The sequence below is a fragment of the Gymnogyps californianus genome, chromosome 1 (assembly GCF_018139145.2).
Source record: "Gymnogyps californianus isolate 813 chromosome 1, ASM1813914v2, whole genome shotgun sequence".
Classification (NCBI taxonomy): domain Eukaryota; kingdom Metazoa; phylum Chordata; class Aves; order Accipitriformes; family Cathartidae; genus Gymnogyps; species Gymnogyps californianus.
Window position 1 is genome coordinate 189663839 of NC_059471.1, and position 16525 is coordinate 189680363.

At 37.8% G+C, this 16525-nt stretch overlaps 1 protein-coding gene across 1 annotated transcript in view; it reads left to right on the plus strand.

Annotated features, from left to right (window-relative positions):
* The first annotated feature begins 3559 nt into the window (after positions 1-3559).
* FOXP2 (forkhead box P2) overlaps positions 3560-16525 on the plus strand; it is a 371543-nt gene continuing 358577 nt past the window's right edge. Inside the window, exon 1 of the mRNA XM_050914983.1 lies at positions 3560-3621. The gene's annotated coding sequence lies outside the window, so the exon portion shown is untranslated. The remainder of the gene's footprint in view (positions 3622-16525) is intronic.

Consider the following 16525-nt stretch of genomic DNA (forward strand, 5'->3'; position numbering starts at 1 on the left):
TATAGTCCTCAAATGCTTTTTCTCTAACGCATTTTTCTGTAACGTACTCTAAAAATATGTGGCAGTCATGAGAGAAAGTATTTTATCAATGCTTATTTGGGATGGCTTTGTAATGCAGCTGTGGCTTTATGAATTGCCAAAAAAGTCCCATAACAGTAATGCTAATAAGATCATGTTACCATGTATAGCTTTTACTTTGTGTCTTAGGTAACTTATGGAAATGGTGTGAGCTTGCACACAAGCATAGCTTTTAATACCCCAGATTAATATATATGTACTCTGGAATATGTTTGTGTCTTTAATCTTATAGGTTACTTGCATCACTGTGCTGTTTCGGAAATCAAAAACATAAGCTAAGAAATTCTTCATGTAAAAATTTCTTCATATATCTTTGATATAAGTAAATTTCCACCAGGGGTGTAATTGAATTAGGGAATATATGGAATAGATTTTTAAAGCAGGCGTGAATGCTCGCTTAACCTTCAGATGGGATTATATAACAACTGGTTGAAAAGAAAGCATTCTTAGTTTACACAGTTTTTTGGGTAACCGTTGATTCCCAGGGCTTGCAACTGAGGTAATTGCTTATCAACTTTTCCCCCTTTACATGCACTTGTGTGGGAGCACCAAGATCACATTCACTGGAAGATTTTGTAAACTTTTTAATTGTAAGCTGAAGCCACATATGGAAAGAGTGAGAATCACTGCTTTTATTTGGCAACCAGTAGGTATCTGTCTTCTAATACCTGTTCTCATGGCGTTCTTTCTCAACGTTGAAGTAGTGATGATGATGGTTCTGAATTGTTATTACGACTATCAAATTGTTTTTAAAGGGTTTATCCTGCAATAGTATTTTACCTGCTGTAGACACTTCTCTAAATTTTGCAGTTCTGCGAGAAGCTTGTCCTTGCTTATATATCAATTCTAAGACATTCGGTTCTTGTTTGCTACAGCTTGCTCTTATTTATAGTTAGTATCACAGTGACGTGCAGGATATCAAACAGAACTTGGATTCCTTTTGAGCTGGATGGGTTATATTCCTACCCTCAAGATTTTACATTCTAAACAGAGAAGTTGGACAAATGGTAGAAGGGAGAGGTGGCCTAAAATGTTGCTATGGGCCAGTAGTACATGGGTCTTTGATCATTAGCATGCTGTACAGTGAATTTTCTTTCATCCTCAGTGTAGCCATTGGAGCTGCAGAAGAAAACAGAACAGCAAATGTCGTAGCAGCCTCTTCTTTTGCAGAACGTAGAAGTGATGAGGGGGATTAGATAGAACAGTAAACATACTTTGATCTGATATATCAAGCTGACCAAAAAAAGTATCAGTAATTCAAATTCCTCACTGTAGGGTCTAGAAAGAATGTTAATAAATAGGTCTGTGCGTAGATGTAGTGGAAACTTTCTGATTTTTGGGTGAAACATTAGGGTATTAATTCATGCATTTTGCAGAAGGGACTTTGGTTGCATACTGGTGTCTGAACAAAGTTATTTTTGTGCTGTTATGTTTTTTTGTGCTAGTACAGGCTGCTTCTTCGTATAATGTGCCAATGCGTAAGTCTCCATATAGGGATACTCAGTTCACAGACACAAAGATCTGTATCTAGCAAGACAGCAGAAAGGACTGGTTATATTCCTTTGGTACACCTGGTAGGTATGGATAGAATTAATTAACATAGTTTTTGCTCAAAAGTGACATGCCAGTCCATGACAGCAAAAAGTGTTTGTTCCTGATGACAGTCATTCACTTTCTGCTGGTTCAGAAGGCTTCCCTGAAGGAATTTTAATTGATCTGCTCTTACCCAAAATAAATCAGAAACACTGCTGTATCCTAGAGATTAAAGCAAAAAAGAAGATAATGGAATACAGAGTATATGATTTTTAAGGTTTGCTTTGAGATGAAACTTGGGACACGGAGATGCTGACCTGCATTTATATAAGTGTTGAACTGAGTGGGGGCATATGGATGAAGTTACAGACTCAAACACATGAGACCAGCGGACAACTTGAGAAGCAGAACCTTGCTTTGTAGCCCTCTGCCCTGGCTGCTTTGGGACTGTGGACCGGGGAGAGGAAGGCTACTGCTGCTTTACAGTAAGACTTTGCTACCTCATTTGATTTTTTTTTTTTCCCCTGTGGTGGTGCTATTTTGGAAAAGTCAATCAAATTTATTAAGCATGTAGTAAAGTACAGAGAACCATGGGAATGCACTTTGCAGTTCAAAAGGATCTAGCCTGTACTTCAGATGCAAGTAAGACTAGACTCCCTGTGTACCTAATGCAGTAATTCTGGTTCTTGTGTGGTGAATATATCAGGGTAAAATGGATATAAGAATTTGTTGAATTAGCACTAGCATAAATGAATATACAAGGAGATAGGACTGGTCATCCTGGTTCAGACCAGTGGTTCACCTAGGCCATTCTCTGTCTCTGTTGAAGGGTCTCTTCCAAGGGTACCTCCACTCTCCCTTTTGACTCATGGAAACTACTTGCATCAACAGCATCCTTGGGAAGAAGTCCACCGTTCTGTTACCCATTTTGTGGAGAACAAACTCCTGCTTTTTCTTTTGAGCTTGAGTTTTACTAGGCAGTTCCTGAGTTCAAGGGATAGGGAACAGATGATGTCTGGGCAACTTCTCCATCTTCTTCAGGCTTTTGTAGTCTTCTATCATGCCCTCCCCTAAGCTGTCTCTTTTCCAGTCTGGGTAGTTGTGGTGTACTGAATTGTTCCTCATATGGAAACCATTCTAAGCCTTTGATCACGTGCATTTTCTTCTCTGAACCTTTGCTGATTAGTTCTGTTGTGTTGTGTTCTGTGCTGGACACCAAAGCGGAGCACGCTTTTCAAGATGGGGATTAATACAGTGGCAGATATGTGTTATGCTTTGTTCTTTATTCCTTTCCCAATAATTTTTAACATTCAATTTATGGTTTTGACTCTGATGGAGTGGTCAGTTTTCAGTTTTCACGGAGCTATCCATCATAAACCCCAGGTCTCACTTTCTGAGCAGTAAGATGTAGTGCAATAGAGAGCTGTTTTGTTTAACAGAAGATTCAGATTAGAATATTTATCAATAATAGGTAGCCAAGACGGTTTCCAGTGAACCTGTGTTCAGCAAATTGTGATTGCCTGCTTGAACCCTGCCAAAAGTATTCAAAATTTCTTGGGTGCAAAATAAATAATAATAGGAAATGATATTAATTTGTACACTTACGCTTTTTAAAGTAGTATAATTGTGTTGTTATGAATCTCAGGAGTGGAGTAGGTAACTACTTCAGGAGTAGTGACTACTTTCCGTGTTTCATACAAAGAAAGAAAGAAGTAAAACGTGTGGGATTTCTTTCAAGGAATGCAGTACATGTGTGTAAGAATGGCCCTGAAGTGTGTTTTAAAGAGGTGATTGTAATACCTTGCTATAAAACACAGTATGCATGCTTGCACTTACTGTGTTCCTTTCTGTTCTTACCCTTAGATAATTTCAAGTGAAAGTTAAGGACCTTTTGTCCTTATCTGCCATAGAGGTGACAGACACTTCTGGAAGGAGGACCAGTTTGAGCAAAAAGGAAACGACCGTCCCTTCCGACAGCACAGCAAGGTGACTAAGTGACTCCGAAGAAATGTAAGTGATTTATAACCGTGCTGTGGCTGTTTCTACTGTGGATTTATATGCTCTGTGGGAGGAATACAGTACCATGTCACTGAAACTTATTGCTTATAGATATAAAATATGGTTTAGGAAGAAATTTGTGGAGCATACAGAAAATATGTACTCCTCCTATGTTTGTGTGACAGTAAGCTATACTACAATTTTTTTTTTCCAAATGGCAATTGTTAACGGAAATAAAGTGCTGTAAGAGTCACAAACCTGTTTTGCTACCATTTTCTACTCATCTAGATCTGAGTTAATTTAGATACGTAGAAACTAAGCAGCTAAGTCTCAGTTAGTCATCCTAGATTCTGCTTACCCTCGGGAGAGAAGCAGGCATCTCCAGAGGCCGATCCAGCTCATCCTAAAAGTAATGCCTAGGGAACTCAGTATTACTCCTTGAGTAGCTTGTGTCTCTCCGTTGTCTGCTTAGCTTTAGCCTAAGTGTTCAGTGAACGCTTTAACCTGGCACGTCTGCGTAAGAAGGAGTGCCAGCTTCTTTTCCCCTCTCCATGTTGTCGTTCTCCCTCAGCATGTGTAGCTGTTCGTAAATTTGGAGAATGCATCTGGCTGAAAATAACCAATTATTTGTACGGTTTTGGTTTCAGCTGGGTTTATCCCAGCCTTCTCCCCTATGGCTGTCTGAGGGCCGTGACTGGTACAAAGGGTGATGGGGGTGGGAATTGGCAGCCAAAAGTGTGGGGGAGTGCACAATAGCTTCTTTTGGCAGCTGTGCTAGTTTCTGCAGCTTAAATTGCTTGGTGAGCTATAGTCTCAGACCTTGTAGATATTTTTAGTGCTCTGCCATTTATAAGAGTGGAAAAACTTGAGTGAGGCACCCTTCCTTATCATCTAATGGGGAACTACTGTTTTGTTGTGCATTTCACACTGTGGTAGCGCAGGGTCTTTTATATCCTTTGTAACTTAAAATTCAGATCTCCAAAACCAGGAAATGGTCACAAATGGCTAGCAAGTAAGGAGGTGCCTTATAGTAGTTTATAGTGTAGGCATGATACTGTATAATTCATATATACATACATAATTTCTGAATCTTAAAAATGCTAGCCTCATTTTGTATAGCACTAAGCACGATGTGTGGGTTGGGTGATATCGTATGATTAGCGGTTGGACTAATTTAGGCACAAGATCCTTGCCTCTCCTGAACATTAAAATACTGAATAACATTTCATCTCTCCCATCACTGATGGGAGAGTGTAAAGAAGACAGAGCCGCACTTTTCTCATTGGCGCACAGTGACAGGATGAGAGGCAATGGGTACAAATTGAATACAGAAAATTCCATTTAAACATAATATAAAAAACTTCCTTACCTTGAGGGTGGTCAAACACTGAAGCAGATTGCCCAAAGAGGCTCTAGAGTCTCCATCCATGGAGATACTCAAAACCCAATGGGACACAGTGACCCTGCTTGAGCAGGAGTTTAGACTAGATGATCTCCTGAGGTCCCTTCGAACCTCAGCTATTCTATGATTTTGGGAATATTTATAGGTAAAAAAAATGAGACGAGATTCTACTATTTTATTTTATTTTGTGATATTTTAAATTTTCTTTTTTTTAAAAATTTTTTCCTATTTTGATGTATTTAGCTGATCAGTTTAGGCTTTTACTTAAGTTTTGGCTAAAGATGAGAGATGGCAGAAGTTGCGAGCTTTCTAAAATGTGTTAAGTTATATTTAAAGACTTGTGAATATAACTACGAAAATCACATTGAAGTCTGTGAAAATATTTTTTAGCTATGAATTAGCACCATAATTCACGTGATGTGGACAGTCATATGATGGGGATTTTAGATGTTTAAAATGATTATCTTTTTCACTTGATCCATGGAAAGGAAGATACATTTTTAGTATCATTTTGTGTCTGGAAAAAAAAAAGACAAAACTAGGGACAAAGTCTTGGAGGAGGGATCCATTAATCCACGATAGAAATAGCTGTCTTCCTGAAGTCTTGTCAGAGGTCAATGAGACCTCTAAAGCAGCCTAACAATTTCATTATAAGCTCTGTTTTCAGATACCTGCAAATGGCCATTCTAGAACAGTCCATAATTCAAGTGGATGCCAATGTAAACATGTAAAAACCAGGCAAATGTACAGTGAGACTTCACAATATAGTCTTCCATCTTCTACGAATGGGTGATTCAGGGGCTTCCTTGTGTTTTGAAATACTTAGGAAAAAAGGAACTCTCTCTTCAAATGTCAGTCTTCTTGAATTTCAACTTTGATTAGTTTGGCAGACATTTTCTGTCCACAGTTTTGCTATAGGCTGAATGTCTTTGCAAAAACTTCTGTGAGATGGGCGTATCGTTTCTGAAAATGGAAAAAAAAAGTGTTCTAAAAAAAGGTCTAGGAACTCTCTGCTTTGCTTTTGAGCAAGGACTTGAAATCTGAAAGTGAAGCTTTAATGGGTTATAAGATGTGCCTTTTGCCATGCCTCTGAATGTCTATCCTTATTGCACTGAATTATAAGCTTTTGAAAATTGCTGCTTACTTATAATCAGAAGAGGCATATTACTTTGTCAGCATATTCTGAAATTATTCTCTGTATATTCTTAAGCTCCTAGAAATGATTGAGTCTGTCCTGGCTTGGAGATCAAACACTGTATGACATTTCAAATGTACAGATCCCCTGTTATTTTCACAAAAGGGTCTTGTTTTTTGAATTTTTCTGGGACAGTGTATTTTGATTTTTATGCTTGTTGCGAATTCTGTTTTTCTGCATCTTACGCTTACTTTTCCCATGTACTCTTTGAGAAGGATGTCAAGAGTGGGATTAATTTCCCCTGACATTAGCCATCTAAAAACATAGGTGTTGTAAATCAGAGCTGGTCACTATAGACTTCTTTAGTCAGTGAAGAGAGATGGAGGCTTCCGGGGGGGGATTCCCATAGCCTCTTTTTATGTCTGTCTTAAGATGAGATGATTCATCCTTTGGAGATGCCTGTTTCTTGTCACTGACAATAAAAGAAGCCTAAGGTGACCGGCACAAATTTAGACATCTAACTTTTCTATTACATGTTAAGGCAGATAAATTCCATCTCATGTGACATAATGTGAGACTTAAAAGGCAGGAATGTTACCACTGACATTGACAAAAATGTCCTGCTTTCACATGAGTAAACAAAATTCTTTTTTAACTTATTTCTTTGTGGTTATGGTGATACATACAAGCTTATTAAAAGGACATTTTCCATATTGCTTAGACATTGTATGTAACCATTAAAAAAATGCTCTTCAAATGCCATTGTAATATTAACTATGAAATATCAGTAGATTTTGAGTTTTTTCTTCTTATGTTTTGTCTCTAGGTTGAGAAATGCAAAAGTTTTAATGCTATGTCATTACTTAATTTCTAGTAAGATAGTAAAAGGGATGTATCATGAGATTCTAGCATTGTTGCTTTAGTATAGCTTGCAATAAAAGACTGGTGAAAAAATCTGGTGCTAATACAACAGATGAAAATGTGCTTTTAGCTAATTTTTAAAAGCAAGTGCTTAGGTGACTTTCCAATTTGAAAAAGATTGCTCTACTATCAACTAATATTGATAATGTGTTCTATTAAATGAAATTGTGATGAAATGCTATTTTCCATTTGTATTGAAGTATTGTAGATTTCTTCAGTAATTTAAACTGCTGTCTATATTTGAGTAGTGCCAACTACATCACCTAACGGAGGATGATAACATACCACCTTCCTCAGTTCCAGTGTTCATGGGTCATGGCTGTGTGTGGGGAGCACTTTCTTGCCATGGAATAGTTGAACAGGTCTAAAAGGCATTAGAAAGAATGTATGTTGTTTCTATTTGCTTTTTAGTTAAAATATAGGCATATGACAAAGAAATTGTAGTGGAACTTATTATTAGATCTCTTTTTGTGGCTAATTGCCGTGTATTTGAATTATTACTTTGGATGGCTACACTTACCTAGCCTTACTTCATATGTGTTTTTAACATCACTGTGATGAAACTATGGACAACAGTAGAATATGCTTCAAAGATGGTCTCAGTATTGTACTTGTCCTGTTGTAGGAGAAATGCACGATTGCTTATGGTAAGCAGTATTTCTGTACTTCCACTTACAGCTGACTGATTAACCTCATTGGGGTGTGTCAAATTTTTCTTTCAGTTTTAATTTTGTTTTGAATATTACTTTTGTATCTTTTCATTGTTATTTAAAATGTGGTACATTTAGTTAAGTATTGCATAGTAGTGGAGTGCGTGTATAATAGTGTAAAACTACAGAGAATACCTGACTCCTGGAAGCTACATTCAACCTGAGGAAGGGACTTATTTTTTTTAAAACAGTTCTTGCAAATTGGCCTAAAGAAAGTACTTAGAGAAGGGAAGCAATCTCATGTTAATAATTTTCAGGTATTTCTCTCTCTCCCCCCTCCCCCCCTCCCCTCTCCCCTTCTCCCCTTCTCCCCTTCACCGCTTCTCCCCTTCTCTTCCCTCCGCCCCCGTTTGCACAAAATAACATTCACCAGTGCTTATATCTCAGTATCAGTAAGCCATGTGCTGTAACCATGAACAAAGTATTTCCCTTAGAAACACTGGTTTAACAAGTTCCCGGACAAGGAAACTTGCTGGCCAAGATTCTCACCGGTAAATACGCAGAACTTCACTGAAGCTGACAAACTGGCTCTTTATGTAGTTGATACAAGTTTTATAGGCTTGATTTTTTTCACGATTGTCTGGCTTTATTTGAGTTGGATTTGTAATATTCCTATCCTTCTGCTACTTTAAGAATGTTTAGTTTTGAATGGCATTTTATGCATTATCACAAAAATCCACCAAAAAGACCCTACTTCTGAGAAAATGAAAAGGGCAGTTCAGCCAAGCTGCCACTAAACAGAGGATGTTTGAGTAGTGAAGAACTGTGCGTATTTGTATTGAACTATAAATTCTATTTTATGATTGACATTTTGTGCTGACCCTGTTAGAGGGTTCAAACTGAGTAGATCCAACAGGCTGAGAATATCTGGGTCCAGTGAATGAATCTGAGTATAGAAACCTGAGGAGTATCTGTTCAAGAAACTCATTAATGACTGCATCAAAATTAACAGAGCAAATATTGTCCACAGCACAAGCATCTAAATCAGCAGGGGGGTTTTAATAATAGAAAATTCCACATGGGATCCATCCCATTCCATGTAGGTAGCAAATCAAGTTCCCATCGCACTGTTGGTCTGACTCAAAATTTAAAGGCAACCTGAAGTTTCAAATAGGGAAAAAGGGAAAGATGTTTTGATTGTTGCAGGCATTTTTAGAAAGTATAAATATGTATTGGTAGTTTTTCTAGAACTGCTACGTGCTATGCATTTTGTCTCAAGTCGCAAAGTAGGCAAGAGAGGAAGGAAAACTTTTCACCAGCATGTGTTCGTTTCTTCAGCCTATATAAGCTCTCTTGTCTCCAGTGGATTTTGGATGGTTAGGTTCCTGAATTACTTGGTTGAGAGCATCAATTAACTGGACCTCATGCCCATTCTGACTGTCAATTTTCTTCATTTTCTACTTTGTGAGAGATGGAGTTGTATTAGTTTGATTTGAGGTATCTTCCTGGTGGTATAAGGGAATGGAAGATGGGTGATGGACTAAATAAGGATGCCAGCTAAGCAGATGCCTTTCACTGAAATGATGATTTTATAGACTCTGGTGTCCTCCTGCATGCAGTTGCAGTTCCCTGGCATTGAGCCGTTCAGGAATTGGAAATGGTATGAAACATGCATTTGCAATGGAACACAATATTCTTCGTATAAGATCAGTAAATGTTTTTCTAGGATTACTGTCTGTTGGTAAACAGCTGCAGTGTTATGCTTCAGAGGTAGCAGTATTTGAATGGTAATGAAGGGATTCTTGTATCCAGTTAACAAAGCATGGTGAGATCCTTTGGGGCATAAGTCATGACATATATAATAATAGTAATAATACACTGCATTTCATCTGAAGATTTCAGAGAACTTCATAGAAAATATTAATGAATTACGTATCACTCTAACCCGCTGTGAAGTACTGCTAAGACTACTTAAATCGTTAGGTGGGCTGAATGCAGAAATACCATATCATTTTTGCTGTATGTTGGTTACCATGCCTTTGCTGCACACAGGTAATTCAGGAAGCTTCACTCATATGTATCCTGATCAATATTTTCGACACGGAGATGTTAACGCATAGAGAAATGGATTGACTTGGTACAGGTAAACAGTAACTCCAGCATAAGCATCCCAACCCCAAAATTATCCAAAATTGGCTGCTTGCAGCGATAGTTGGCTCGGGCTGCTGGGTCTCTTTGGATTCTGCCATTGAGTTACGTGCATCCCCTGAGCCGTGTGGGGATCATGGCCAGACCTCAACCATGCTCTGTGATGAAGATGATGTTTTTGACTGCTTTGCATGGAAAGAGTTAACTTCAGCTACCTGGAATGAATACTGTCGTCACTTGCTACTGTACAGTTTGCAGCGCTGTGTAATATGATAGAAGATTACACTGTGCAAACACAGTGCAGTTGGAACCTGGCCATTTAGAGTAACAATTTCATGAGTTCTGATATGCTGATATATGTATATGTCAGAAAACCAGCATATTTATATCTGTTAAAACCATCGGTACGAGATACATTAAACACAAACAGCTTTTCAAGGGCAAGACAGTAGTTGCACAAACACTGTAGTTGCAAAGTATAAGAGCAGAAACCATCTGTTGTGTAGTGTATTTTGATGAAAACATCCATGATGGAAACCAAAGCTAATTAAACCAAAGCTAGTTGTTCCACAATGCAATTTAGGGCTTTTTAAATAATCTTATTTAGAAAATTGGTTTGGAGAGACAACTGTAAAAGACACTTTGTTTTTTGCCCCATCAGCACTGCTGCCTGTTTAAGGCCTTCTTTGCTACATCATTGCTAAGGACCATTCACTCGCCTCTTGTCCTTTTTGTTGAAAGAGATATCAATAGTATCTTAAAAGTATTCTTTAATGCTTTTGCTATTCTAGACCTCATATTTTGTGGTAGTGAAATATAAAATTGCTTCTCTCCTTTATCTGTAGCAACAAATGAAAACGTGTAGGTTCTCAACTGACACAATTTTGGCTAAAATCATGTTTTTAAATAGAAACCAAGTACGGGTTATGCTAATAGAACCTCATTTGTAATTTAAACTGCAGCTGTTAACATTCAATAATGGAGCCATACATCAAGGAGTTTTCTGCAAAAACAGAAAAATACTAATTCTTCATCCTCAGATCTGCAAATCCAGACTGATGGGATTTCAGCCCTTCATCTTTTAGTGACAGGCAGCAGCATCAGTGGAATAAAACTAAAATGTGATCCCCTTTCTCTCCACCTCCTTCCCCTAATTTTACTCTGACAGAGAAAGAATCACAGTTTTAGCTGGTATCTTTGCTCAGGGGAAAAAATGGTCTGTCATCAGGTCTTTTAGGGAGAAAGAGCTCTTCAGTGGAGCAGTTAAATGGTATTTTGATTCTCAGGGTGCATCTTATACCTGTATTTTTGCAAGATATGATAAATGATTTCTGAGACAGTTATTGAGAGCAGAATCAAGGTCATCAAGCTTCCCCCAAGAGGTCATTATCTCAGTTCTTGTTTCTGATGAAAATGTTGAACATGGGGGAGATGGGCTCCAGATGAACTATTTGAAAACTGTGCAGTCTCACGTGAGCAATCCCCAGCCATGTTAGTAAAAGATGTATTTCTGTTTTTTCAACTGCAAAAATCAGTGACTCTGATCAAATTTTTCTAGATGAATTTTAATTGATTTTGCAATAATTTAGTGCATGCATGTTGAAGTTTATAATTCTAAATCCCCTAACATGCATACATTACTGTAAAGTCCTCTAAAATTCATGATGAAGTAGAAGCCTTTGGGTATTTTGAAGTTGAGACATCCTGTGTCTTTGGAGAAATTTGGTTTGAAGCCCTACAGCTAAATTCCAAAGCTCTTCATTGTCTGCAAATGAGTTGCTCCTATACTGGAGTTGGCTTATGAAACAGAGTCCCTACATATGGCTGGAAATACTCAGTTGTCTGAAGAGATAAAAGATACAAATCTGCCACAGCAAAAGAAATCTTTACAAACTGCCGTACAAAACAAAAATATGTGGTCTTATACCTAGAACAGAAAATAGTTATATCATCTTAGTATTAATAGGCTTCGGTAGCATCTCCATTACTATTTCAGTTCAAATCAGGACTGCCTTTCAGAAGTGTCAGGATAAACTAGCTTCCCTTTGAACCTTCCTGATGATGAAGCTAAACAAGGGCAAGTACTCCAAAAATGGACCAAAAGTATGCAGTAGTACAAAATAAAGTGTCTTGAAGCACATGTCGCATGGGTGTAAAGTGCTTGGCTCCAGCTGTTCTGCTGTACAAGGCCATTCTTGCTGGGCTCCACAGTTTCCTAATGTAGATGTTCTCTTAGTTAAATAAGACCACGGGGATCCTTGTCATAAAAAGTCTGTAAAAAAAAAAACCCTTTCTTATCTATGAGTGATGTAACATTTCCACTTCTTGCTCAGATAGTGGATTAGAGTCTGTAACTCTAGAGGTCTCTTGTGGAATTCAAATGTTTTCAAATATTCACATGTACTTACATGACCAGTGAGCTATTTTTATTTTGTGTGTTTAAAACTGTAGTGAAGCAGGAGTTGTTTTTATCTAGTCTATTTCCATTAAAACTGTCATTTAAAGGGTGATGTTTTGAATTTTTGATCTCACCTTCTCTATTCACTTTTCTAAGGGAAACTTTAAACAGGTAAAGAGGAGAACTGGATGACCTGTGGAGGGCTTTTCAACTCCCTTTTCTATGGTTATATGATAAATGAAGCAGTAGCAAAGTTATTGCTTGTTTATCAATAGTTAGGAAGAAAATGGAAGCTAATACTGAAAGCCAAAAGTTGAATATCTTTTCATCGTAATCTTCTATCATCTTCTGTATTGTAGTAAATTGTGCTCTCTGTGTGTATGTATGTATATACACACACATGCGCACATGCACACACACAAGTATATGTATATTATGCTAAATTTAGTATGGCACATAGTAAAGAGTATTGCTGATAGCAGCAATGTTGATGAGGTAGTTCATTGGACAGGGCATCAGTTGTAGTACGTACTACTCTCCTCATTGCTTGTAAGATGAAGCATTTAGTCTGCTTTTCTAAATAGAGTCTCACTGCTTTGTGCCTAGGTTTCTAATCTTGTGCACATTTCTAGTGTTTTTCTATCCTAGTCAGTGTTTGTAAATGAGATTGCTATATGGTGGTATCTGTAGTTCTTCATTGGACGCTTAACCGTGATTTATGAGCTCTTAGTTATCAAAGTCTTTGCTTTTGGCCCATCAGCCAATATTTTGTTTCCATGACACTACGTATGGCACTGAGTTAATGACTTACCCGTTCCCGTGCTCTTCAAACTGAGTCAGTAGATAGTTACTTTGGTAGCATACTGTGAAACAGTAAGATGACACTTCTGAAGTGCCAAAGGTAAAAATCCAAATACTATGTTTAGGAATTACTCAAAAGCCAACATTTGTGTCCACTGTAGCTTGCTGTTTAATAATTTAAAATTCTACACATTTTTGCATTATTTTTTAAATAGTCATACTGACTCAAATAGCTGAAAATTTTGTACCTTTTTTGTGCTCATAGGTGAAACTGAGTATCATGGGATGTAAGGAAATAGGAAGTATGTAAATATATATAAAAGAGACCAAGGAAGAGGAGAAAAAGAAGAGTTGGTAGCAATTTAGGGAAAACAATTTGAGACTAGTTGAACGACAGGAAAGCATTAGTTATGAAATGCCCATTAACTCTCAGTGGTATTAGACCAGCCACTATAGGGTGAGGTAATCAGATATTTGAACATCAACTGCTTTCATTGGTAAGATGGTAAAGATACAAAGAAAATGGAAAAATTGATAAAATGGACTTTATAGTGTTTTGCACAATGTTGTAATTACTCACCAGGCTCACCGTAAACACTGACTCTTCAAAACTCTTAAGCCATTGCCATATAGCTGTAGGAGCACTCCCAAACATTCAGATTTTCAACATGTTGAAACATCAACATAACAGTAATTTTTTTAATGTTGAGCTGTATATTTCAAGTATTTTATTCATTGATGGATACAGCACTTTTATTGACATGGCTTATGATTCATGTCAAAATAAGTTTTAAAAAATTGCAGATGCATATATTCAGTGATTTTGCTTGTCATGCAGAAGTCTGGCAAATGTGAGTTTTTAAGTGTGCTCTGAAGATGGACAGCTTTACCTTTATTTACTTCCTAAGGATGAGCAACATGACTCTGACTTACCATTTACTATCTGTCATGTGAATTTCAAAATTAAAAACCGGCAAGTATTTGTAATTTTTCTCAATTGCTTGAGAGCATCTATGGCACTAATGTTTCACTTAATGCTCCACTCACTCTTGGAATCAAAAATGAGATATCCTATAGCGTGGAACACGGACAATTCCCTTCCTAGGCTATAGGAAACACTGAAAGCCTGAACCAGGAAATTCTGGAAGGAGAAGGACCTTTGCCTCTCAAGCTTGTGTGTGTAAGATTGCTTTACTCTGAAAGGTTTTTCTGCTCACTCCAGACCTATCTGAAAGGCTTATGGAGGAAGGAAACAGAGTAACTTAAGTTCACCACACAGTTGTTAAAAAGATAAATCAGGTTAGAAAATGAACGGGGGGCAACACCATCCTGAAGAATTAAAGTCCTGAAGTAGTTTGTGATTGTGTACGTGTTAGCTGAGTACTTCTTAAATGTGGCTCTATTCTTAATGCTTACTGCTGGGTTCCCACCCAGACATCACGTTTGCTGCTGTTGTTGCAGATGTCAATTTTGTAATTTCTTGATTGCTGCCATAAGTTGATGGTGAAATATTATGAACTTGTCTTGATTCATTGTCAGACATTGCTTAAAAGTATGAACAGGGTGCTGTGAAGGCTTTGGTGACTGTCTTGTGTTTCTGTTACTTCTCTTTCTGGGAAGTTGAATGCTGGCCAGGTGTAAGATCAAGGGAATCCTTTCCATTACTTGCGTTGACTTTCCCAGTGTGGCAGGGTGCTCTATGTCTTTTCCATGCATATGTCTTCCATCAGATGAAAATATTGTGTCAAGGGAAGCATGTGAATAGTACTTAAATAGCTACCTGATTTGTGGACAAAACTAGGCAGAATTGTGCCTGAAGAAACAAAAATATTTCTAAAAATTAGACCCTGAACGGTGGTTTAAAGGTTGTGTCCTTTGGAAGGATTTGAAGCAGTTTAGGTGCTTATGTTGCTCTAGGGACTTTGAGTACTGTGAGGTTTAAGGAAGGCTAAGTATTCCAGGAAGTTTAAGAGCTTATGGCATCGTAAATATTTAAGATGATTTAAAAGGTTATGTCCTCTTTAGTATTTGAGTTGGATTAAGTGCTTATATTGCCTTAAGGACTTTTTCCTTTTTTTGCCCTAAAAGGAACGTAGGAAATTAAATGCAAAAAACCCTATAGATGCAACGTTTGGGCTGCATTTGAGAAATGCAAAATTGTAGGTTTCAATAGCAGCATTAACTTGACCACACTATAGATGCATCAAAGATGGACAGAACAATGGAGGGTGTCTAGGAAACAGCTGGATATGAAATCCAGAAACAGTAGTTTTTAATACCTTGACAGCCAGTGTGTTGGGAAATGGTTTCTTCTTCTTCTGCTTGTTCTGTATGATCTGGTAAAGAAGATCAAATAAATGATCAGGATAGAATCAGATCGTGGAAATGCAAGGAAACAATTTCATCTTAGAAGGTAAAGAGCGTCTTTAATTCAATATGCAAGAAAATAGGAAGCCATTTAGTTTCATTTTGTAGTTTTGCTGCTGTTTTACCTCAATGATAAGGAATAACGAATATTATATTTCTAGGTCTCAGTAGCTTACTTTTTCAAAATTTAATCGGTTTATGTATTTATTCTTGTCTTCTGAGATGCATTGCCTAAATTCTTCACTAAAGTGTATTTACATAACATATTTTTTGAAGTTTCTATGCTTCCGTAATTGTAGATATATTCCTAAAAAGTATATTTTCTATTTGTTATTTTATTAACCAAACACGTACACTTCTCAGTGCATAAAAAGCAAATTGCCATCATTCATTCAACATATTCTATGCTGCCTCAAATAAATAGGCATTAGTCGAAACTCACGTTTTTCTTATGGGCCTCTTAATACAGCATTGCTGTTGCTCGGTTAATATAGCACAATTATGGTAGCTGTACCTGCTCTTGCAGGCTGCTTTTGCACAGCACTCATGACAGCCATCTGGGTCATGTCTGGTGGTCCCATGGCGAAGACATTAAATTATCTCTGGGATGGTCCTATGGCATGGATACTGCGTTGTGGCAGGGAGAACGTCAGCAGAGCAGCCCTGCTCTTCCATGGCGATGTACGTGCCGCAATGTTGTCTGCGCAACATGAGATGCATGAGTTGACATGCCCCTTGATAGCAGCTCCTTGCTGATCTTGCTGCCTAGACAAAAAATGAGCTTGCCAGTTGAGGTAGAAGAGTGGCATCTACAGGAAGAGGAGTTGAGGGTGAGGGTAACCTGAAGCCTTCGTGACTGGGCAGGCAATGTACAGCCTGTATTCAGCTATGTAGGTGGGATGAGTGAGGTGTCTTCCACATGGCCACATGCCCCCAGGAAGTTCACTGATAATATCCCAGCGAGCTGAAATATGCTGTCAGTTATGCCATTAGTATTCTAATACTGGTGGTAGTGCTGGCTCATTCTGTCCCAGCAGTTAAGACCAAGAATCACCAACAGTTGGTAGTACAATGCATTCAAAGGGTGGGATGGT